Source organism: Carya illinoinensis, chromosome 7 (genome assembly GCF_018687715.1).
Source record: "Carya illinoinensis cultivar Pawnee chromosome 7, C.illinoinensisPawnee_v1, whole genome shotgun sequence".
In the NCBI taxonomy this organism is placed as follows: domain Eukaryota; kingdom Viridiplantae; phylum Streptophyta; class Magnoliopsida; order Fagales; family Juglandaceae; genus Carya; species Carya illinoinensis.
Window position 1 is genome coordinate 23,450,645 of NC_056758.1, and position 25,434 is coordinate 23,476,078.

General features: G+C 37.5%; 1 pseudogene; it reads right to left on the reverse strand.

The window, feature by feature from the left end:
- LOC122316243 overlaps nucleotides 1-25,434 on the reverse strand; it is a 127,858-nt pseudogene that overhangs the window by 88,251 nt on the left and 14,173 nt on the right.

Genomic DNA, 25,434 nt, shown 5'->3' on the forward strand with positions numbered 1-25,434 from the left:
GTTTGATTGTTTTTGTTTGAATTTCGATCTTCATGCAATATTTATCTCAATTAATTTTCACTATTTTGCTCAAGGATTAGCAAAATGCTAGTTGGGGGGTGTGATTGAGTTGAATTATTGCATTTTTAATGATTTTGGAACCAATATATATATTAATTCTTTCATTACTTTATCATTGGTTTTATATGGAAAAATGAATAAATCAAAGTTGTGATTTTAATTGATTAAAAGCATGAATTTCTGCTCTAATTTTACCAACTGTTGATTAATATGGATTATGGTACATTTCGCTCGAGCGAAGTCGGGCAGATTCAAACGCTTAACTTCCGCTCGACAGTGGGCTCGAGCGAGATGCGGGAAAAGAGATCGCTCAAGCGGAGGCATTTGGCCGCTCGAGCAAATTCATACAGAGTCGAACGCTCGATGTTCGCTCGATAGGCCGCTCGAGCGAACTTAGGCAGAGTCGAACGCTCGAGCGAATATCGCATTTTTATAGATCAGAGTTTATTCCACCGTCAGAGTATATATATGTTTTTTTACATCTTAGGATGACACTTGGGGTTGGAAAACTCGGTTTTGAGTAGAGAAACACTTAGAATTCATTTTTCCTTTGATTTTCGTTCAGATTCGAAGAGGAAGATTCATTTAATCGATCATTCACGCAGCTACACAATTTCCATTAGATCATTCACTCACACTGCAGTAGATTGAAGAACTCCTTGAGGGGTCCAATTGCCACTGCAGCTCAGCCTCCTCCACCGCTTCGAATCTTCATCTCCATTCAACTGGTTTGATCTTTTCAATTCCCTACTTGCTATTTCGTTTCAATTTTGAGTTTATGAATTATTTTAGAGAATTTTGATTTAGACGTTTGAGTAATTTATTTGTTATTCATTTAATTCATGTTATTTATTTTTATCGTTTCGTTAAACTTTCATTTTAGTAGTGATTACAATTACGGTGGTTTAATTTGAGAATTTGTGAATTGAATATAATGATGAACCCTAGAACATTGAATTTGGGGCTTTTCAATTTTCAGTGCATGTTTTATCAATTACTTCCTAATTTAGTTTAATTCTTAATTTAGTTTTATTAATTTCTGAGTTTAATCTATTAGTCCTTTACATTCCAATCCGACAATTAAAATCTAAAAACATGAATCTAGTCCATGACTAGTACCCTTTTCCATCCATTGCACATACCATCATTTTATTTTCTCTTTGTTTCACCTTTTTCAACGAGTTTGATTTTTAAGTAACTTTCCCTGAGGAGACGATGTAGGAATTTATTCCTAATTATTACACGACATCCTCCTACACTTGGGATAGCTTTAGTGCTACTCATTTTTTAGTGAGTCAACGAACGCGCCGGGCGCGGAACCGGGCATCGCTCTATGCACCGACTCCGTGGCCCTTCGCTGGCGAGGGCTAGAGGATGCTTGGCTACGAACGCGCGGGGCGCAGAACTGGGCATCGCTCGTTTAGGTGTCACACGTGTGGTTGTTACCTGCGGTGTGGCATAGGAGCCAGGGTATGCGGATGACTCCTAGGGGAGGTCATGGTGCATACGAATTAATTGGTTAATGGTTTGAGTTTGATATGGGCCAAATGTGACTTTTGGCGTGATATTTGGAAATGTTATGTTTTTGGGCCGAATGGGACTTTTGGCGTGTGTGGAAAAATATGATTTTATGGGTTTTGAGCATCGGCATCCTTTCATGCTTATTGTTTGAGTTTATATGTTTTTATCTGGTGGTGTTTGGGTTTTACTTACCTGCAGCACCTTTTTTGGTACCGTAGATTTTGATGTAGAGTTCGAGGAAGAGGAGGAGGTTGAGCCCGAGGATGCGGCTCCGCCGGGGTGTTGAAGTTAAAGTTTAAGCTTTGTTGTTTGGTTTAAAAACAATATTTGTGTTTTGTAATATTTTATTATGTATGTTTTGAACAGATTTGTATTAAATTAAGAAAAATTATGGTACTTAGTTTTGACTTTACTTTTCGCTGCGTGTTTCTCATGCACATTCGTTGCTTACACACACACTTGGCACTCATCGATAGGGTGGTGACCCGTGTTGTCACCATCCGGACGTCTCGATTTTCCCGTGTCCGTACGTGGGGATTTGGGGGCATCACATCACTCCATTCAACACATTGGAGAAACTTTGTCAGAGCCCTTTTCTCAAACATCAATGGGAAACAGAATTTCCATAGTAGCTGCCTCTCATCTCCATTCAAAGTCCTTGTTGGTGGGTATTTTACTATTCTTTGTATTGACCTTCAACAAAGGGGGTACAAAAAATGATATCCCCTCAATCTATTTAAAAATCAATCACATAACAAAATGATACTGAAAGTAAAATATAACAAAAAGTAAGATCCTAAGTCATTGGTTATGAGAATTTCATTATCAATTCATGTGGCTTTTTCCATCATGATGCAAATGAGATAACATAAAATCCCTATGGAGGATATTGTGAAAAAAAAAAATCAATAAATCTTAGATCAATCAAAGAACAAATTTAACTGAATGTTGATGTAAGAATTTCAAGCTTACTTTCTCTCGTTAGAGCTCGGTTTAAGATCCCTGTCAATAACACCATGGGTTAAACTCCTAGTGAGCTTTAGTTGCTTGTGCTCAGACGGATTTGCCTTTCCCACTTCAGGGTTCTAGACAATGAAAATTTCATTTGTGGAAGTTATAGGAGATGGCAATAAGAAATTCCCTCTTGAGTCCTACGTTTCCAACAAAATGTAGATTGAATTATATATGAATGTAGACAACGAACATACAAATCAAAAACCAATATTAAAGGAGTACTTGTAAGTTACCATTGAATCCCACTCTTTGATACTCTTCAAATGATTGATTATTAGCTACTGGAGTTGCACAGAATATTTATTCTCATTACAATGGCATTAGCCTTTGATTAAATATATGTTCTTTGTAGCATAAAGCATGAGATTATTTATGAAATGTTATGACTCCAATACTAGAATGACGAATTATTCTAGTCGAACTTCTTTGTCTACTCAGAGTGTTTAAGTATGGAGTGGTATCCCACGGGTTGATGAGAAACAATCAATACCGTAGTAGAGGTATGTAACAATCTTGAGACATAGGAAGCTTTCCTGCTAGTGGAGGCTAGGGATGCTAAATGCATTTCTAAGATGAAGCTATATTGGTGAACGTTACTCGTAGGAGTGATGAAGAGAGCCAGGTGGGCATACGTTTAAGATGGGGGCCCATTGTGTTTCTTCAAAAAGATAAAATCTGGTGATGATAATTTTTAGAGTTTTCAAAGAAAATGAAATGAGTATTTTTAATATGTGCTTTAGCATACATATTCATTTGTATACTTGTTAATATATATCATTGCTTGATTATAATTAGACTAGTTCTATAGCTAACTTACTAAAATTTTTATAAATCTCACCGTAGTAGTCCACTACAGTCCTGTTCCTCGAGACCGTGAATTTTGTTACAGAACACATAGGACTAGGAGGAGAAGCAGGAAGACATTCCAGACTTTGTTGATTAAGTAGTTCTTAGAAGGTTGATCTTGTAATAATCAGACATTTTGGAGACATGATTTATGTATATTTCCAAATGGTTGACAATACTTTCATTTCCTTAAGTATGTTTTGTAATATGGGTGCTTCGTGGTGATTATGAAAAGTTTAAATTGTGATGTAATTGATCTTGTACAAGTTCTATCTTACCTTTTCGCTGCAATTATTGCATTTTGTTAGTAACATACGAAGTTCATGCTTATTAATTGTCATGAACGTAAAGGGTGTGTAACCATTGTTACATATCTCGATGCCATGACTTCCTTCAAATTCCAAAGCAGGGAATTGAGGGCATCACAACTCTCCTTCTTTGTTTTGAAGATGTTATGAGCCTAAAGGGTGAACCTTTGAAGTTTGACATGGTCCTTGTGGGTTCTGTGCATATTATTATAGATTTGGCTAGTATTTTGGTTGTAAGGTGTCATCTTTGCCTATGAAATATCTTGGCATTCTTTTGAAAGCTGCTTATAAGTCAAAGATAATTTGGAATGATGTCATAAGAAGATTGAGAGGTTGGCAAGATGGAAAATGATTTATTTGTCTAAAGGTGGAAGAATTACTTTAATTAAGAGCACTTTGTCTAACTTCCCTATGTATTTTCTATCTTTATTTCATTTGTCTAGACAGGTGGCCAACAAAATTGAGAAGATCTTTCATGCAAACTTTTGGAATGATGTGAGGGATGAAAATAAGTTCTACTTAATTAGTTGGGATGAAGTTTGTATCCCAATACCAAAGGGAGGTTTAGGGATATGAAATTTGAGAACTTTTAATAAGACACTTCTTGAAAAATGGTTATGGCAGTGTTATAAGAAGGGGGATGCACTTTTGAGGATCGTCATTTATGCCAAGAATGAGAGCAACTAGGGGGGTGCTACTCTAATGAAGTATGAGGTGTATTTGGTGTGGGATTGCTAGAATCTAATTAGAAGGGTTGGGGGGATTTTGTTAATCATTTAAGATTCTTAGTTGGTGATGAGTCTCATATCAAATTTTGGCATGATATTTGGGGTGGAGATACACTCTAAAGAATGTAATTCTTCACTTTTAAGTATTTCTCATGATCAAGATGCTTTTGTGGCGGATTATTTAGACAACTATTATGGTTCTTTATTGTGGAATATGAGATTTATTAGAGCTGAGAATAATTGAAAAATGAGCGATATTTTTTTATTTTTTGTAAGATGTTGTATGCTTTGAACATTAGTAATGGCAAGGAGAACAAATCGCTTTGGACTCACTCTAGGAATAATGATTGACCTGAAATATTGCATAGTTTAGCTATTTAAAACCAATGTATTTTAAATTCTTCGTGACACTATTATTGGTTTTAGATTGAAAAATGGTTAATAAGCATAAATACGAGTTGTGATTTTTAATTGATTGATATCATGTTTATGCTTAATTTTATAACTATGATTTAATGGGACAATATTTCCTCACATATATAGTCTATTTTTGATAATCTATTTTTCTTTTAATTTATTTTTGAGTGTTATTTCTTTCTTTTTATTTTCAGCTTAAATAAAATTCAAATGGGATCCGGTTGGAACTTTTGATCAAAAGTGCATATTAATTGAGAGGAATGAAAAGAAAGAAGCGATGTACTTGGACAGCTGAAAAATAAGACAAAATGAAGAATCAGTGGTTATTTTCTTCCTTTGATTATTCAAAATGCATGTGATCTTCATGGTTGAATGAAAATCACGGAGGCTTGAGAATTTTTGGTGGTGCAACATTAAAGTCATACAAAGAGGCTGAATTACGGCAAAAGTGAAAAGAGAAATGAATTTTCAGTAGAAGTGTGAATGTAATTGGGCGGCTGCTTGTTTGGCTTAACTTTCATTGGTTGGTGTAGCTAAATTTGATAGGCAAAGCAGAATAAAATAAATTTGGTGTCGGCTGGAATTAAGGTGAGGAACATGTGATTGATTGGAGGGCTGCTTTTGAAGTGTGAAGACGTACTTGAGTTTTCAACCAAGTGTGAGTCGGTTATTGAAGATGGAATTCGGCTGAGTTAATTTTATTGAAGATGGAATTCGGCTGGTTAATTTGATTGGAGGAAGGGCAGCACCAACTTGAAGCAAAGAAGAGCCGTGTAGGAGTTTTCAACAAGGGAGACGTGCTGTTTTTTTTTTTTTTTTTTTGTGCTGAAATTAGAAATTGAGGGGAGATGTCCAGCTATTTTAGAAGAGAGGCAACAAGTCTATAAAGCAGGAGGTGTTGTGCTGGAATGAGGGACCAGTCGGTGGGTGCAAGAGTTGAGAGAAAAGTGTAGGAAAATCGGTGGTGATTGAAAGAAAAAGGAATTGTGATTGGAGGAGGGAGTTTGGACAACTAGAAGCAGCTATATATATATATATATATGTTGCTAGACGTAAAGGAAAGGAGTAGCAATCGGTGGGTGTAGGATTTGCTGAGGGTGACAGGTTACGTGGGGTGTTGAGAGAATTGGAGAGGTAAGAAGGTGCAGGCGAGAGAGAGATTTGATTGAAGGAGGCAGTCGGTGGGTGCTTGTGTAGAGTCGGTGCATGATTTGCTGGAGTTAAAACTGGAGTGCAGGGTTACGTGGGTAGAGAGGGACATGTAGGGAAGTGAAGGGAAAATGCCGTGCTTGGGTTTGAGTGAGGTGTCAGTCATTTGGTTGGTAGTGAAAGGGTGAGTAGAAGAAAGGAGGTATTGTGTGAGGTCGGTTGGAGAGAGGGTGAGACGTGTAGGTGTGACGCCCCCAAATCCCCACGCACGGACACGGGGAAATCGAGACGTTCGGATGATGACAACCCGGGTCACCACCCTAACGACGAGTGCCAGGTGTGTGTAAGAGCAACAAATGTGCAAAAGGAAACGCAGCTGATAACGAAAGTCATATAACTAAGTACCAGAATTTTTCTTAATATAATACAAGCTGTTTAAAATATACCTAAATAAAATATTACATAACACAAATATAGTTTTAAAAACAGCTACAAAGCACAACTTCAACTCAACTCCGGCGGAGCCGCATCCTCGGACTCAGCCTCCTCCTCCTCATCGAACCCTGCACCAAAATCTACGGAACCAAAAATAGCACCGCAGGTAAGTAAAATCCAAACACCACCAGATAAAAACATATAAAACTCGAACAATATGCATGAAGTATGCCCAATGCACATGTCTCATAAACCACACCTCAAACCCATAAAAACATATTTTTCCACACACGCCAAAAATCTCATTTGGCCCAAAAACATATCCATCTCAACCCATTATCCAATTAATCCGTATGCACCATGACCTCCCCTAGGGGTCATCCGCACACCCTGGCTCCAGTGCCACATCACAAGTTACGACCACGCATGTGACACCTAACGAGCGATGCCTAGTTCCGCGCCCCGCGCGTTCGTAGCCAAGCATCCTCTAGCCCTCGCCAGCGAAGGGCCACGGAGTCGGTGCATAGAGCGATGCCCGATTCCGCGCCCTGCACGTTCGTAGCCAAGCATCCCCTAGCCCCCGCTCCCGTCGTCGCCCAGCGACAACTCAGGGGACGTCACTCAGTTTATTCCGCTCCCGAGTGACCAGAGGAGCTCCACCGAGATAATACCTCATCCCGGCTTGGGGTCGTGATACACACGCACCCGAAAATCCACCTATGCCAATAAAACAGGTTTTTCTCAATTAAATAAAAATGCATGTGCATGCACCATGTAAATGCGATATCAATGCACAAAAATAAACAACCATCCATAAATCAATAAAACAAGCAACTCCGTCCTCCATCCATTCGACCCCCGAACTCCTCGGACTCAGTCCGGAATAGCCAACCAACAGATAAATAATTATTGAATGAGTAAAATATATTTAAATCTGAAAGTAGGGTTTGGAAAATACTTACAGCGCTATATGATATTTTTAGAAAATACGCGGCGTTGCAAACGGCGGAAGGAAAGCAACGTAACAGTGTAAATTTCACTGTGGTCGTGGGTTGTAGAATACCCACTTTTGAACGGGGACAAACCAAGGCTCGGGATTGATAGGGAATGGCCTTGAGATATTTATGAAGCTAAGGGAAATGAGTTTTTGCCGTGGGTGGTGGTGGAAATGGCGGTCGAAGGCCAAAAAGGGGCTGAACGGAGTTGAGCTCGTGGGAGCTGCTCCGGCAACGGATCAAGGCTGGAAATGGGTGGTTTAGGTCGGCAAGAGGTAGGGGAAGAAGCTGTGAAAAGATGGTGGCCGGAGGTGATGCGACGGCGCCGAAAACGGTAAAAAACCTTATGGCTTGGAGGAGCTCGTGGCGGCTAACGGTGGCTCGAATGGAGGTGAAACTTGGTGGGGATGTTCATCGGTGAGAGGGGAAGAAAACTGGGTGGGTGGTGTAGGCCACGCCGCCGGCGAGCGGCGGTTCTGGGCTGCGAAAGCAACCGGCAACAGGGGCAAAAACAGAGCAGGTGCAGCGACTTTCGGTGGCTCTCGAAGGCTAACGGCTGGTCCGATGGCTCTGAAAATTGGTGGGGATGATCTCTGGTGGAAGGGGAAGAGAATGGTGGTGGCGATGCACTAAACGGTGGCCGGACGGCAGAGAACTGGGCTGACAAACAGGCAGCGATGGAAGGAGAAAAAGGGGCTGCTGTGCGTAGGCGGGAGAGGAGGAAGAAGAAAGAAAAGGAAAAAGAAGAAAAAGAAGGAAAAAGAAGGAAAAAGAAAGAAAAAGAAAAAAAAGAAAAAGAAAGAAAAGAAAAGAAAAGAAAAGATAAGGGAAAAGAAATGAGGTCCAGTCCTCACTCCGGAAACTAAAACAGATCCGCCAAAAACGATATTAAAAACCGTAAAACGACTAAAATAAATTAAACACAACATCAAATAAATTAAAACCAATTAAAATACATTAATTTAAAATAAATAAACTAATATATTAATTAAATTAAAAACAACCATTCAGTGAAAATACACATAAAAGCGGGTCATCACATCCTCCCCCCTTAAAAACAAATTTCGTCCTCGAAATTTGCAAGATCAACCATCAACGCCAAAAAGATTTAAGATACAACTCTGAACCTAATTGAGAGATACATATCATCGACAACTCCCAACAAATCCAAAGGTTATTATCTTCACACCATAAATTGCTAATATCGGCAACGCCTCTGCTTTACCTTCCGAATTTTCATCCTATTCCAACCTTGGTAACCTAATAGCCACTTCCTAAAATTAACCATCAATAAATAAAATTTGCACGACCAAAAGATTAATCTCACATTAAAACTCCGAATCACTACTAATTCCTCAAATCGATACAAAATTTGAACTTCTAAAAATCTCCAAAAATCATGCTTTCGCGCGCACTTGGATAACTCACCAACATACATAAAGGTTATATCCTCAAAAATTATTATCATGAAGAACAAGCTCAATCCACACCTAATCACAAGAAAACTTTTACCACATTTCCATAGAAAATCATATACTTCCAGAAATCACAAATCTCCACTCATTCCTCAGTTGGCCATCGCTGCCCTAACGAAAACCAACATTCCGCAAAAATACATCCAATGATTGATGACGGAAACCAGTACGAATCAACCTCCAAGCCCTAATTTGCATAGCATCATCCCAAAATACACCTGTCTCTTCTAAAGATAAGGAACATCTCCAAAAGGCCCAAGTCCTTCTCGGCCAATCAACGAGAGCACTTATAACTTCTATCCGATATCCCATACTTCAAACTCATTACCTATATTTTGAATAACATATAATCTTGCAAATACTCACTCACTATAAACTACCATTGACTTCACCTAGACATAATCAAAACGCTCTTGGTAATTCACCCACTTACTTGTACTCTCAAAAACTCTAGTTTTGGCACAACTAATTCCTTCAATAGCACTTCACAAAAAAAAACATCTCAAGACAGGTCATACTGTTTAAATCTTCAATCCATCAAAAACTATTAAACAACATTCAAGGATCCTACTGCTTTATTACTTCATACATATGATCATGCTACCCACCTTTGATGCATAAGTTTCAACTTCCAAGATTTATTACTTGAGACACCCCACATGGTGACCTAACAATCTCCTTTCAAGTTAAATAACCATATCCCCAATTCTCCCAACTGGATACTTGATCTCCAAAGAAAAGTATAGCCTCACCAATATAAATTCATATGACTTCAAGTCGCAATTAATTTTCAAGATAAACACAACAGTCGTTTCAAACCATCATCCCAATGGGTAACCCGCTTCGACTGCACATTCCGTTCAATTTACCAAACAACTCAAAGCCAAAATCTCTTGAATTTAATATTACCACACAGATTCCTCTTCAACTCCTACCAAGCCAAAAATAGATGAGACTAGGACCAGCACTCTCCGACATCCATACGCACGTACCCTTACTACTCACCGATCTCATGCACTCTTAGCCAACACCAAAAATCATTCAAACGTACAAGTGATCCATTATCACATTTCCATCACCTAGACTTATATCCTCAACTCAACAAGAATCGTTCCTGAATCTACTAAACTTATATCCTTAAATCAGCAACTAGTCATTGCTTAAAGTTTGGTACCGAGAATGACCTTAAATTTGCTAAGAATCCATTCCCAAAAGTCTACGGATCGTATAGCCTCAAATTCAATCGTATTCAACACCAACACAAAATCTACTATTTCCAACACCCTGATGGACCTATATCTTTCGAATCGATAGAATCATTTCCTAAAATCTGCCACTACAACCTTGGGTTAACAGTAAATATTTTTCTAAACTAGCTCGATATATTCAATCCTCAAAGAAAAACACGAACTAGATCATTACCTCCAATTCTCAAAGGAATCTACTCTAGAAAAATTTTCATATTAATAACTCAACTCTAATCAACCCCATTTTAATGGTTACAAACTAATTACTCACTAGAGTAGATTAAGCTATAGCACTAAGTCTGTAAAACTAAGAACTCAATTCCAATTATAAATCAGTCATTCAATTCTGCAATTCTAAAACCTTAAATCAAACAAGAATCATCTTCCGGAATCTTTAAGATCAAAGAACTTACATCCCATAATAGAAAAAAAAAAAAATCGACTTCTCAAATCTTTCAAATTCTAAAACATTAATAGATAATAAATCTTTTTCTAAAATTCTAAAGATTGGTAGCTTTAATCCAAAACATTCACCTTAAAAGCTTGTAAAATCTAAAGCCCTATTTGCCACCAAATTACTCATCCGAATCACGAAATCTAAAACTCGAAACTTAATTATTTCCCCCCTAAAACTTGTCGAACCTAACACCTTAATTACTATAAACTTATTTTCCTAAAATCTATAAGGCCCCAAACTTTAAAACTTTAATGAAATTTCATAAAATCTATCCTTGAAATTTGTTGAACTTACAATCTACTATGCTATAGACCATTTCATAAACTCCACGGAACTAAAGAATTCAATTATTCTACTTCCCTAAAAGATCACCTAGATCATGCCACTCTCTCTAAGCCTCTATAATATAAGAAAAACAAACCACACAAGGCGTTCATCACTAAAGATTAGATTAGACCCCTACCTGCCATGACTCCAGCATTCTGAATCTCCGTAACCTCACCTCCAACAGTACCAAGAGTCATTGCGCACATGAGCCCGAGCTAATTGCCTCTGGTTAGTTCTACCACTGCGACGAGCTCCACGGCTTTCTTGAACATGACTAGGGCACTCACGAGTAAGATGTCCCGTCTGGCCACATTTAAAACATTGGTTACTACCCAGACGACACTCACCCTCATGAGCTCTATTACATTTGCCACAAACTGGAACTCGGCCTCCCATACGCACTCCCGAGGCTGCTTATGGTCGAGTCCCGGCCCGTTGAACAAACTTTTGAGGCGAACCCAAACTACTTCCTTCACCAGTAAAACTCCGCCTCTTTTGTCTTGAAGGGGAGCCCATATTCAGATTATTCTCTCACTCTACAAGAGTGACCACATCCACTAAATCCTGAAAAGTGGATATCCGGTGGCAAACTACCATCTTGCATATATCTGGTTGCAAACCTTCCTGAAAACACTCGGCCTGCATCTCCCTGTGGCGATGAGGTGGGGAGCAAATCACCCAAACTCTATAAATTTTCGGGCGTACTATTCCACGGTCATGCTCCCTTGGACTAAGCTTGAGAACTCTCTTGCTTTTTTTGCCGCCTCACGAAAGCGGGAAAGAAGCGATCATTAAATTCTTTCTTAAAGCGCTGCCAGGTCACAGCGGCAATAGACCCCAAACCTTAAACAAAATTCCCTTAAACATATCCTTAAAGTTCGTTGAACCTACACTCTCCTATACTATAGCCCCGTTACATAAATTCCACAAAACCTTGACCTCAATCATCCTAAGCGACTTAAAGCTAATTCCTCTCCTCATTGCTACGTGAGTTCCCACCTTACAAAAATTGCCTAAACCATGACATTCCCTTCAGACCTCAACATCATACAAGCAAACCACATCGCTCAAAATTCAAGCCTACTACACTAAATGTTCATGCCTAATAATAGTATCCTTGATTATACCGCCTTCCTGCCACAACACAACCTTTGACCCCCTTTAAGAAAAACAAATAAAACCAACAACATAAAACCAAAAACCCAAACCAAACCACATAACAACAAATCAAAAAAAAAAGAAACCAGCATGCAATAACACAACTAAATAAATACATACAAGCAAACAAGCTCAAACAAATAAAACAATTAAAACATATTCAAAAGCAACTTTACTTAAAATAAATTTTAAAACACAACTTTAAAAGCATTCTGGTACTACCTACGGGACATGTGGTTTTACCCAGAGCCAAACCGCTCTGATACCACCTGTGACGCCCCCAAATCCCCATGCATGGACATGGGGAAATCGAGATGTCCAGATTATAACAACCCGGGTCACCACCCTAACGACGAGTGCCAGGTGTGTGTAAGAGCAACAAATGTGCAAAAGGAAACGCAGCGGATAACGAAAGTCATATAACTAAGTACCAGAATTTTTCTTAATATAATACAAGCTGTTTAAAATATACCTAAATAAAATATTACATAACACAAATATAGTTTTAAAAACAGCTACAAAGCACAACTTCAACTCAACTCCGGCGGACCCGCATCCTCGGGCTCAGCCTCCTCCTCCTCATCGAACCCTGCACCAAAATCTACGGAACCAAAAATGGCGCCGCAGGTAAGTAAAATCCAAACACCACCAGATAAAAACATATAAAACTCAAACAATATGCATGAAGTGTGCCCAATGCACATGTCTCATAAACCACACCTCAAACCCATAAAAACATATTTTTCCACACACGCCAAAAATCTCATTTGGCCCAAAAACATATCCATCTCAACCCATTATCCAATTAATCCGTATGCACCATGACCTCCCCCTAGGGGTCATCTGCACACCCTGGCTCCAGTACCACATCGCAGGTTACGACCACGCATGTGACACCTAACGAGCGATACCCAGTTTCGCGCCCCGCGCGTTCGTAGCCAAGCATCCTCTAGCCCTCGCCAGCAAAGGGCCACGGAGTCGATGCATAGAGCGATGCTCGGTTCCTCGCCCGACGCGTTCGTAGCCAAGCATCCCCTAGCCCCCACTCCCGCCGTCGCCCAGCGACAACTCAGGGGACGTCACTCAGTTTATTCCGCTCCCGAGTGACCAGAGGAGCTCCACCGAGATAATACCCCATCCCGGCTTGGGGTTGTGATACACACGCACCCGAAAATCCACCTACGCCAATAAAACAGGCTTTTCTCAATTAAATAAAAATGCATGTGCATGCACCATGTAAATGCGATATCAATGCACAAAAATAAACAACCATCCATAAATCAATAAAACAAGCAACTCCGTCCTCCATCCATCCGACCCCCGAACTCCTCGGACTCAGTCCGGAATCAGCCAACCAACAGATAAATAATTATTGAATGAGTAAAATATATTTAAATCTGAAAGTAGGGTTTGGAAAATACTTACAGCGCTATATGGTATTTTTAGAAAACACGCGGCGTTGCAAACGACGGAAAGAAAGCAACGTAACAGTGCAAATTTCACTGTGGCCGTGGGTTGTAAAATACCCACTTTTGAACGGGGACAAACCAAGGCTCGGGATTGATAGGGAATGGCCTTGAGATATTTATGAAGTTAAGGGAAATAAGTTTTGGCCATGGGTGGTGGTGGAAATGGCGGTCGAAGGCCAAAAAGGGGCTGAACGGAGTTAAGCTCGTGGGAGCTGCTCCGGCAACGGATCGAGGCTAGAAATGGGTGGTTTAGGTCGGCAAGAGGTAGGGGAAGAAGCTATGAAAAGATGGTGGCCGGAGGTGGTGCGACGGCTCTGAAAACGGTGAAAAACCGTATGGCTTGGAGGAGCTCGTGGCGGCTAACGGTGGCTCGGATGGAGGTGAAATTTGGTGGGGATGTTCACCGGTGAGAGGGGAAGAAAACTGGGTGGGTCGTGTAGGCCACGCCACCGGCGAGCAGCGGTTCTGGGCTGCTAAAGCAACCGGCGACAGGGGCAAAAATAGAGCAGGTGCAGCGACTTCCGGCGGCTCTCGAAGGCTAACGGCTGGTCCGATGGCTCTGAAAATTGGTGGGGATGATCTCTGGTGGAAGGGGAAGAGAATGGTGGTGGCGATGCACTAAACAGTGGTCGGACGGCGGAGAACTGGGCTGACAAACAGGCGGCGATGGAAGGAGAAAAAGGGGTTGCTGTGCGTAGGTGGGAGAGGAGGAAGAAGAAAGAAAAAGAAAAGGAAGAAAAAGAAGGAAAAAGAAAGAAAAAGAAAAAAAAAGAAAAAGAAAGAAAAGAAAAGAAAAGAAAAGAAAAGATAAGGGAAAAGAAATGAGGTCCAGTCCTCACTCCGGAAACCAAAACAGATCCGCCGAAAACGATATTAAAAATCGTAAAACGACTAAAATAAATTAAACACAACATCAAATAAATTAAAACCAATTAAAATACATTAATTTAAAATAAATAAACTAATATATTAATTAAATTAAAAACAACCATTCAGTGAAAATACACGTAAAAGCGGGTCATCACAGTAGGGATACGTGGTTGGAATTGAGAGTAGAGAGGGAGCTGGGATATGATTGATTTTCATGTGAAGTGGTAGTTAAGGGCAGGAGAGTCGGTCGGTTAGGAATTAGATTTAAGGGGGTGTTGGTCGGTTTGTGATATTTGGCTGAGTAGAGGGAGACGTGTAAGGAGTTTCCAGATTTTCTTTGGGGTTGATGTGAAAAGAAGTTAATGTGGGGGATGGATTTGAAGGGAGCCGGCTGGAGTAATCTAATTGGATGGGATTTATTTTGGTGGAGAGAGGAACATGAGGAGATTGGTGCTTGAGTTTAACGTGGAGTTGAAGTGGTTGGAGTTTTATTTTTGCTTCTTCATGTTTTTCGTTTGGCATCTGGTGGGGCTACAGCTTCTTCTTGATGAATTTCTTTTAGTTTCAATTTCTGTTTTATGCATTTTAGTAACGTCGTGAGCTTTATTCTTTCGATGTTGACTAGATTCTAAATTTTGTTGTTTCTAAATTGTTGCCTAGTATTTCTTGTATTTCATTTTAGTTTTCTAATGAATAATATTTATATGATTTCTATAGCACTTATAATAAATATGATTGGCTAAATTTCCATACTAAGGTTAGAGGTGAAGTTTAATGATTTAAATATTGTTTTCGAATCCACGTAAAATTTATTCTGCGAGCTTGATCGATTGAAGGATTTTATTGGATATTTTGATTATCTATATACTCATCTTGATTCATTGTGATTTCCAAATACAGTGAATGCTTGAGGAATCCCTGTGGTATTCAAATAGATTTGTAAATGTTTTAATCATCAATCGTTCATGCTCAATCATAAGCGACTATTTTTCTTGATCTTAAATACTAAATCTTCCAATTAAACGGAATTATTATTCTAGTTTAATTGAAGTAAATCGATCGGAAACAATATCATAAATTATTAAACGGATCCTCGAAACCTTAGTCTTTCTCCATATTAATTCATTTTATCATTTTAGTTTGATTCAGTTATTTTATCAATCTTCATTTGATCACACGTTTCTTTTAGTAATTTCATTTTATTGTCTGAATTTATTTTCTTTATCACAAAAGTCAATCCCTGTGGATTCGATCCTGTAAGATACTACAACACCTGTATACTTGCAGGTAAAACTGCACTAAATTTTTGGTTCATTAATTTGAGTAAATTTAGGCGCAACAAATAAGAAGTTCAGGTCAAATCTTTATATAAGGTTATGTCTTGCTATCCCTTAATTCTTTCTCTTGAAAGTGTATTTGAAGGAGAAAGGTACTTATGAAGGTTGCTCTTTTTGGTTGGTTGGATTCCCATGGGAAATTTTTGACGAAGGACAATTTGAGAAATCTTAGTATCATCATTTTAGATTTATGTTTCAATTGTAAAAGGAAGAGAGAATCGGTAAAGATTTTATGGTACAAGATCTTTAATATGATTGGTATTGCTTGGATGATGCCTAGGAGGGTAATGAATCTTCTAGCTTGTTGAAAAGGTATCCAAGATAACCAACTAATTGATGCCATTCGGAAGATGATTCCTCTATGTATGTTGTATATGGTGTATTTAGCTTGAGAGAAAGGGTTGTACCTTTAAAAATAGAGAGCATTCATTGGGAGAGATTAGAGGTTTTTCTCTTTCACTCTTTATTTATTTGGGCTTGTTGTCCCTAATAGGACTAATTTTCATGATTTACTTTCTAGTTCCTAGGTTCTAATTAGGTGTCCTCTCCTGTATACTATTTGCATACTTGGGCTATGCCTACTTGGTTTAATAAAATTTATTTTTTACTTAAAAGAAAATTAAAACAAGATCACAACCCACGACCCCTTACTCAAACCTCACTCTTATATTCACACCAACAAGTTGGAAGGAAGCAAAAATGAGACCCCTCAAATCCTAAAAGTGTCACCTAAAAATGGAAGAACCTCAGCTCCAAATGGTAGAATGCCTCAATCCTGAGCTTTTGGCAATAGAATACCCAAAGTCGTTGGATGAAACAAATCAAGAAAAAGTTCTTAAAGATAGAAAACCCCTTCTCTCAGCCTTCTATCTTTTCACTAATCAGCCTTTCAATCCCTTAGACTAGAACACACTTATGTCAAACCCTAACTAGCCACCTATTATCCGTATCTCAACACAGGATAGCGCTAATGATATGAACCCGTGGATTTGGAATCCCTTGAACCTAAAATCAATTTGAAAACTCATCCACGAAAGCCAAAATCAAGTCAATGGATAGGAGAGTATAGACCCGTTGAGAAACTCGTTTCAAGAACCTAGATTATATTAAAATTTAGACCCATTGAAAAATTTGTCTCAAGAACCCAGATTATAAAAGAGGAACACCACAAAAGTTGTGATTTACCTTTAATAAGTTCAAACGTTCAATGAAGAATAAGAGGAGATAAACTCAACTCACAATAAATAAAATTCATCAATTTTCATAAACTTTCATAAACTTTAAAATGAGGCAACAAAGAATATTTAAAATAAAATCTAACGAAAACCCTAGGCTAAAATAAAACCCTTTCATCCAAAAATACCCCTGAGTGAATAGTACTGCTACAGTAACTTAGTCTTTTGAAACCCTAATTCAACAAAAGAAAACATATATGGGCCAAGCCTCATCAAGCCCAATTAGTCTAGACTATTCCTATAACTAATGAAATAAGCCATTTTAATGAAATAAACAAGTTTTAGGCCTTCAGTCACATAAACATAATAATAGGCCATAATTTATGTTGCATTCTTTCATTGCTTGTATCACGTGGATTAGAACTAGTTCTCCTTCTCTCAAGCCCATCTTGAATATTGGGCTCTTGCTAGACTCGTCTCAAGTGGATTGCACCAATTCTTGCATTGCTTCTTTGCTCTTCTTAGCCATCGATCTTGTGATTGCCTCATTTGAAACTTTCAAGGGATCTTTAAGACTCGGTCCACCTTGGAGACCATCATTCCCTCTCTCCTCAAAAGGATTCAACCTCGAATCTCCACCTGCATTAAAGGAAAAAATGTTAGTAACATTGAAAATAGCAAAAGCATAATACTTACCTGGAAGATCCACTTGATATGCATTATTATTAATTTGTTTAAGAATTTGGAAAAGTCCATCCAACCTACTCATGTCATCAAATAGCAAAAGTATCAAAGTTGAAGAAGTAAGTGGATTAAAACCATAAACAACTTCAAAAGGAGAATATGAAGTAGTAGTATGCATGGTCTTATTATATGCAAACTCTATAAATGGCAAATAATCCTCTCAAGTTTTAAATTCTTATGAACAACAATGTGTAAGAGCTGAGTTAAGGCCTTATTGACTACTTCAGTCTGCCCATTAGTCTGTGGATGACAAGTAGTGAAAATTAAAACTTAGTACCCAATTTTCCCCACAAAACCTTCCAAAAATAGTTAAGGAATTTAACATCCCTATAAAAAACAATACTACTAGGCACACCATGAAGTTGCACTATCTCCCTGAAAAATAAGTCAGCTATGTGTGTGGCACCATTAGTTTTATGACATGGAATGGAATGTGTCATTTTGTTAAATCTATCCATGATGCAAACCAAGGAGCTGGACATGCTGATCACATATGTAGGAATGGAGCTGATCATACATGTGGGAATGGAGCTAAATTTGCACAAGACCCTTTGTCACTTCCTAGTGGCCCAATTACAAGACTTAGAGCCAAACGTTTCAAGGAAACACTAAATGGGTAAATCCAAGAGAAGTGGGCTGATTCTAAAAAAATAAAGATGGGCTCAAATAATAACCAAGGCTTAGTCCATGTCATCAAAGCAATTAAAGAGGTTAATTAGCATTCAAAAATGTGACCAGCATGGTCTGACCAATAAAGGGTGTGAATTTGTGAGTTTCAAGGATATTAAATAGGGGAATGCTGATGGTCTTGGCTGGTTATATTAAATACATTGAATCTAGTCATTTAGTTATTTTTTGTTGCCTTTGGAAGTCCAAGAGGCCTAAAAACGTGGAGACTTTTTTATATTAATGTTTGTGTTACTTTTAAAACTGAGTTATGACTTTTCCTATTTTTGGAGGGTTGTTCCAAGTATATAGCATGGGTTGTACGAACTTTGTAGGTAGATTTGGTTTTCAAAAAATTATTATCATTGTGAGGTCTTGTGTTCCTCTTCGTTCTTGAAAGAACTCCCAAACTTATCGAGTTAATCTTGTGGCGTTCAAACGACTAAACTTATCACCTTGATTTTTGAGAGATTCTTAGATTTCTTGGTGTGGCATTTCAATCCTTCGTAGTCTTGGTTCTCATCTAGTTAGGTGACGGGTCAAGGCTCAACAGTTCTTATATACGCGATCTTGGGGTTCCAAACCATCATTGTTATTGGGTTTCATCACAATTTTTGGTGTAGTTCATATCATTTGGTATCAGAGCCTTGGTTCTAAGGCAAGAAAAAAAAAGTATACGATTCCAGTAAGAAAATTTCTTCCTTTCAATCTTGTTTCTCACCTTATTCAAGTTCTTGACCTTTTTGATGAGTTTTGGTTGTTTCTCATTTTTGAATTGCTGCTGGATTATTTTGAATTAGTTTATTAAAGTTCGATTAAGAACTAAAGAAGACACAAAAGAGTGAAAAAAGGTAAGAGTGTGTGAGACCATAAGAAGGTAAAAGCCATTCAGAGTGAAAACACAAGTGTAAGTGTATCAATTCTTGAGTGAAACACATGAGGAAGTGCTTGTGAGGATTCTAACCTTGTTCTGTAGATTCTAAACATGTCCAATAATCAAGAAGAAGACACAACCGAAGAATGTTGACAACCTATAGATCCGAACCGCCAAATGGAAGTGTTGTTAGAGGAGATGAGGTGTATGTTAAGGGTTGAATTAGAACCTATTCACGAGAGGTTGGATAGGGTAGAAGCGGAAACTCCTAGGGGACATTGATGAGTGCGCAAAAGTGCATTCTAAATATCCTATTATTGGATTAAAATGCTAAAATATGAATAAAAATCATAGGAATTAATGTGTATTCTTGAATTGAGTTTCTATTTACGTTGAGATACTCCTAAGCAGTTTTTTTTATGTTTAATTGCAGAGTTTATAAAAGAGCAAGTCAAAACCCAATCAAATTCAAAGGAGGACTTTCATGGGATTTGAGAGCAATTTGGACAAAAAAAAATCACAAAAAGAAACTGCAAAAAGTCTAAATCCGAAATTTGCTAGGAGACAATCTAGACATACTTTAGTATTTTGATCGTAACTTTTTACTCACATATCGGATTGATGCGATTCTTAATGCATTAGAAAGCTATCTTAAATGGATATATATTTGTATATAATAAGTATTTCCAAATTCGAACTCCTGAAGTATGTACGTGGCTGCCAAGATGAGTCCTAAAATTTAGGAGATTTTTTATGCAAAAATTATGAAGACATTAAGGTTTCTTTCCTACCTTATATAAGCATATCATTAGCACGAAATAGAAGGGGAAAAGAGGCACAAGAGGCAGATTTGAAGAGAGGATAAAATCACTTTCATGGCCGCCATTTGCTTCGTCTTTCTCTGGAGATTCTTGTTGTCCATTATATTTATGGGTAACTAAATTATCAAGTAGGGCTAGGGATGAACTTGCACATTATATGGTATTTTTACTTTATTTTTAATTTATGTATTTAATTTTCAATTATTAAAACTCTTTTATTTTATCATTCTCAATTCATTATTGATATTTTCTTCTCCAAATAATCATAAAATTTAGTATGTTTATGGATTCAGTCATGCTTTTTCTATTGAATGGATTGGTTCTTTGATTATGTTTGGATCAATTACTTATCTATATTGATTTAGTTCTTTGCTACAATATTACTCCCTGAGTATATTGTCGTCGTTGGATTTTTTTAATAGTGATAATAATTTACGTATTTGATCATGCCCAAAGAATAACGCGGTAGTTGTAGCACAGATTTGGGGTGTCGATTCCACAGGAAGACAAATTGAAAGAGTAGCAAGAGGAACAAAGAAACTAAAAAAAATATTAAATAAGTAATGGAGAAAAAATATTAATTTTAAATGTAAATTAAAGTAAAGCAAAGTGATTAACGGAAAAAGTACTCAAATTTGACGAACAGTAGAGCGTCGGGAATCCCTTGCACAAATTCGGTAGTTTAATTATTCTTAATTTATTGGATAACTCAATTAGGAACTCAATTCCCGAAATTCCCAATCAGAAGGTATAGATTTATAAACCAAAATTAAATCAAATTTAACCCTTTGAAAAATCATTCACCACTTTTAATATACGTAAATTACTACCCTATTGAGAAAATCCAATATATACTCAGGGAGCGATATTGCAGCAAAAAACTAAATCAATATAGATAAATAATTGATCCAAACATAATCAAAGAACTAATCCATTCAATATAAAAAGCATGACTGAATCCATAAACAAAATAAATTCTATGATTATTCGGAAAAGAAAACATCAACAATGAATTGAGAATGATAAAACAAAAGAGTTTTAGCAATTGAAAATCAAATACATGAATTAAGAATAAATTAGAAATACCATCTAATGTGCAAGTTCATCCCTAACCCTGCTTGAGAATTTAGTTACCCATAATTATACTGGACAACAAAAATCTCAAGAGAAAACTGAAGTGAACGGTGGCCATAGAAGTGACTTTCTCCTCTCTTCAGATCTGCCTCTTGTGCCTCCTCCCCCTTCCATTTCGTGCTAATGATATGCTTATATAGGGTAGGAAAGAAACCCTAATGTCCTATTAATTTCCACATAAAAAAATCGCCTAAATTTTAGGACTTATCTTGGCAGCCATGTACGCCCTTCAGGAATTCGAATTTAGAAATCCTTATTAGAGACAAAGTTATAGCCCTTTAAGATAGCTTTCTAATGCATTAAGAATCACATCAATATAATATGTAAGTAAAACGATACAGTCAAAAGACTAAAGTATGTCCAGACTGTCTTCTAGCAAATTTCAAACTTAGACTCTTGTGGTTTCATTTTGTGATTTTTTTTTCTTTTTCTTTTCTTCCAAATTGCTCTCAAACCCCATGAATGTCCTCCTTTGAATTTGACTGGGCTTGACTTGCTCTTTTATAAACTCTGAAATTAGACATAAAAAAAACTGTTTAGGAGTATCCCAACGTAAATAGAAATTTAATTTAATAATACACATCAATTCCTATAATTTCTATTCATATTTTAGCATTTTAGTCCAATAATAGGGTATTTAGAGTGCACTTTCGCACACTCATCACACCCCCCAACTTACTCATTGCTAGTCCCTAGAAAATTTTCATGTCAAAACAATGAAAGAGACCAAAGAAAATCACACATAAAGGCCATCAATCAAGTCACACTTTCCAGATTCACATATCAAAATAATCTAAGGAATCCAATAACCAATCAAGATCAATCCACCTATAGCAATCCACAGAGTGTGTGTGTGTTCTCCAAGCCATAACCATCGTACCACTAACCTTGACACATGCAACATCAAGAACATCTCAAGCAAAAGGTTCAACTCCATAACTCACGGGTATAATAGTGTTTCGTGTAAGGGCTCTCTCTATGGAGTTGACAATGGGTGTATACACACTCTCATGGAAAATTAGGCAATTATGTACAAGCAACAAACAAACATTGATCTTATGATAGGAACACTAACAAATGAGACTTCCATCAATCTTTCCAACAGCTTACTTAGAATCAGGATGGTCAACACAAAAGGTTGTAATGTGGCTAGGTTTCAGGGTTACATGAAAAAAAAATGATGAAAGGGATTCAAAAACTTCCAAGTACATACAAAGGGAATTTTATTAAATATCTCAATAGACCATACTTCTCACTTGATGTACTCTCCAACTTTTCAGATCATCAAATAATAATGTTTTTCCTTCTTCTTCCTCTTTTTTTTTCAACACTTTGATGGACAAACACATGCCACTTTTGTATTCTTTCCATTTCTACCAACTTTTTTTTTTGGAGCTCACTCAATTGAACACTTTGCAACTTGTACTCTTCTCTTTTTTTCTGTCGTCTCCTTCTTCTTCTTCTTTTTTAATTGAAAATGATAGAATAGAAGATAGAAAATACAAATTCCACACCTAGTATACACTTGGAAGTAAAAAGGGTAAGAAAATCAGTGTATAGGTTATACTCCAATGTGGAGAGGCATGGATGATATGGGCATATGAAAAGAAAAAAGCTACATGTGTTTATTAGCTCAAAGTTGGCTACTAGGGGTCTATGATGGAAAAGGATAGCTTGAAAGGCTCAAACGTTAATCCTAAGTTAACCTTCGTCATATCCCAAGTATATCCACCATTGTACCACAAACCATGTAATGATATTCTCAAAAGAAATGCCCAATTCAACAGATCAATAATCGCTTATCACAATTTACTACATTTGTATGCTCTCAATCCTCTCCAAACTCACATGAATACTTAAGCAAAAGAGTTCTCTAGCTACACGTGTCAAACCACCATCTTACCACAAAACTTAGATAAGTGCATTAAGGGTTCTGTGAATGCTTCAGCAAAAATGATTATGGTGGGTTTGGTGAATTCACAAAAATGGCTATGAATGAGAATGAGTATACATGTGAAAATGATGCATGTGTGATGCAAATTAAAAAAAAAAAATTTGACACATGAAAATATGCCACAAAGTTCCAACAAGCATTTTAAATACTGAATTTGCACCACCACCCCCAACTTCAATGAAATATTGTCCTCAATGTTTAAAAATCAAAATTGAATGGGGAGTAACTGAAAATGGTAGAATACACCTGATGAGTGACGATGGTAGCTCGCTAAGCATCAAAGATGATAATCTGAAATGACGAAATGAAATTATTTTGCAATCAAAAACAAAGAAAACAACAACAAACAAAAAGGAAAAGAAAGAAAATAAGAGAAAACAAAAATGAACAAAGCAAAACAAAATAAATAAAGAAAAACATACCTTGGTGGTGTGGTCAAGGTTGATAGACTAGATCCACAAGTGGAATGTCTTCCACTTCCAGAACTTGCCTATCAATTAATACTTTAAGGCGTTGACCATTTACTTTAAAGATCCGACCATCCTTAGGATCTTCTATTTCTACCGCCCCATTTACAAAAACATTCCTTACTAAAAAAGGGTCAGTCCACCTAGACCGAAGTTTTCCTGGGTGCTTATGGAGTCTAGAATCATATAAAAACACTCAATCATTAAGTTTAAACGTTTTTCTCAAAATATTTTTATCATGAAACGCTTTCATTTTAGCCTTATAGATTCTAGAGTTCTCATAAGTATCATTTCTCAACTCCTCTAACTCGGTTAACTGAAATTTTCTAAACTTACCTGCTTCTCCCATATCAAAATTAAAATGCTTGATGGCCCAATAAGCTCGATGCTCGAGCTCCATAGGTAAGTGGCAAGGCTTCCCAAAAACAAGCCTATAAAGTGACATACCTAAGGGAGTTTTGAAAGTTGTACGGTAGGCCCAAAGCGCATCAACTAGTCTTAAAGACCAGTCTTTGCAATCTGGGTTGACCGTTTTTTCTAAAATTTGCTTAATTTCCCTGCTTGCAAGTTCTACCTGTCCACTTGTCTGGGGGTGGTAGGCAGTAAAGATCTTATGTACCATCTCATATTTTTTCATCAAAGTCTCAAAAGAACGGTTGCAAAAATGTGTACCCCGATCACTAATGATAGCACGTGGTACCAAATCGAGATAACACATTCTCTTTGAGAAATTTTATTACTGTCCTATTATCATTGCTCCTGCAAGCTGCTACCTCTACCCATTTTGACACATAATCTACTGCCACAATAATATATTGATATCCAAAAGAAGGAGGAAATGGTCCCATAAAATCAATGCCCCAACAATCAAAAATTTCAATAACTAAAATTGGGTTTAAGGGCATCATATTGCGACGGTATATAACTCCTAACTTTTGACACTTTTCACATGAGCGACAATAGATGTTTGCATCCTTAAATATGGTGGGCCAATAAAATCCACACTGCAAAACTTTTGCAGCAGTTTTCTTCATTGAAAAGTGGCCCCCACAAGCTTGAGAGTGACAAAATTCCAAGACGCTAGCAATCTCTTCATCAGGGATGAAACGCTTTAAAATTTGGTCAGGACAGTATTTGGAAAGAAAAGGATCATCCCAATAGAAATTACATACCTCAGTTATGAACTTTCTCTTGTCCTGAGCGCTCCAATCCACCGGTATCTCACCTGCAGCCAAATAATTCACAATATGACAAACCAAGGTAGAGAAGTATTAGATAGTAAATGCTCATCAGGAAAATCATCCCTAATTGGCAGGTGGTCAGAGGTGTCCTCAAATGTGAGCCTCGAGAGATGGTCAGCCACTACGTTCTCCACTCCTTGCTTGTCTTTGATGGCAATGTCAAATTCCTGCAAAAGTAAAATCCATCGTATTAATCGTGCCTTAGCATCCTTCTTTGTAAGAAGGTACTTAAGGGCTGCATGATCTGTAAAAATAATAATAGGAGAACCAATCACATAAGCATGAAACTTATCCAAAGCAAACACTAATTTACATATTTGATTACGCCCAAAGAATAACGCGGTAGTTGTAGCACAGATTTGGGGTGTCGATTCCACAGGAAGACAAATTGAAAGAGTAGCAAGAGGAACAAAGAAACTAAAAAAAATATTAAATAAGTAATGGAGAAAAAATATTAATTTTAAATGTAAATTAAAGTAAAGCAAAGTGATTAACGGAAAAAGTACTCAAATTTGACGAACAGTAGAACGTCGGGAATCCCTTGC